The sequence below is a fragment of the Sturnira hondurensis genome, unplaced genomic scaffold (genome assembly GCF_014824575.4).
Source record: "Sturnira hondurensis isolate 20B ecotype Veracruz unplaced genomic scaffold, ASM1482457v3 Scaffold0002312, whole genome shotgun sequence".
Lineage (NCBI taxonomy): Eukaryota > Metazoa > Chordata > Mammalia > Chiroptera > Phyllostomidae > Sturnira > Sturnira hondurensis.
The window spans coordinates 1-1,199 of record NW_028074943.1 but is presented as its reverse complement, the minus strand read 5'-3'; the positions used below and the strand labels follow the sequence as shown (position 1 = coordinate 1,199).

Here is a 1,199-nt window from a genome sequence, read left to right as displayed (position 1 = left end):
ACCAGTAAGGAACTATCAGAAGAGAACTGAAGAAAAATGATTCCATTTACTATTTCAATAATAATAATAATAATAATAATAATAATAATAATAATAAAGTATTTAGAAATACATTTAATACCAAGGAGTGTGGAAGGAACTCCAACCCACAGAATTACTCCCCTTTGCCATGGATGAGAAATAAGTTGTCCCTAACACAATCTTGCTTTTCTGGTGGGAAAGGGGGTGGAAGTTCCTTCTGGTGGAGAATGCCCTGAGCCCTTCTCCCAAATGGCTTTTATTGGGTAATGGTATGTGTAGGTGTATACATGCATAGCTCATCAAAGTCAAAAGGCTAGAGTCATACAAAAACAGGCATTGTCTCTAGATAACAAGTGAAGGAAAACAGAGATTTGTCATAGGTCAGGGTCTGTTAGTCACGCTGATGCCAGAGGGTCTTTAAGATGTGTTTCATGAGACAAGGACTTTACTCCTTATGCCTTGAACTTAAACATCAGCTTTATACAGACAGGGCTATACCAAGCAAAGCAAGCTTTAAAGGATACAATGTATTTATCAGGTCTGATTTCCCCCAGAACCCTTGGTGTTAGAGTCAGGTCATATCTGCCTCCTGCGACACGTGGATTTCCAGGGACACTTAATAGCCCCTTTCAGAGCGTGCTCTCTCGGGGCTGCTATCTCCAAAACCACACACAGTGATCTCCAGCAAAGGAGGTAAAATACCTATGCATATAAAACTATAGGACACTGAAGAAAGAAGTTGAGGATGCTACCAATAAGTGGAGGCATATCTGGTATTCGTGAAGATCAATCTTTTGGAAGGATTGGAAGGATTAACGTCATTAAAATGTCCAAAGTAACCTATAGATTCAAAGCAATTCCTATTAAGATACAAATGCGTGCTTGCTCCGGCAGCACATATACTAAAATTGGAACGATACAGAGAAGATTAGCATGGCCCCTGCTCAAGGATGACAGGCAAATTCGTGAAGCGTTCCATATTTTAAAAAAAAATACAAATGCCATATTACACAGGTCTAGAACAAATATTCCAGAAATGTATATGGAGGAAGAAAGTCCCCAAATAGCCTCAGCAATCATGAGAAAAAAGGAACAAGTTAGGGGGATAACGATACCTGATATCAATTTATACCACAAGGTCACTAATCAAAACAGTCTGGTACTGGCATAACAGCAGA

General features: G+C 39.3%; 1 non-coding gene across 1 annotated transcript; it reads left to right on the top strand.

Annotated features, from left to right (window-relative positions):
* The first annotated feature begins 899 nt into the window (after window positions 1-899).
* Window positions 900-1,006, top strand: LOC118982834 (U6 spliceosomal RNA). Its single transcript, XR_005065609.1, has one exon. It is a non-coding gene; the product is annotated as a U6 spliceosomal RNA (small nuclear RNA).
* The last annotated feature ends 193 nt before the right edge of the window (window positions 1,007-1,199 follow it).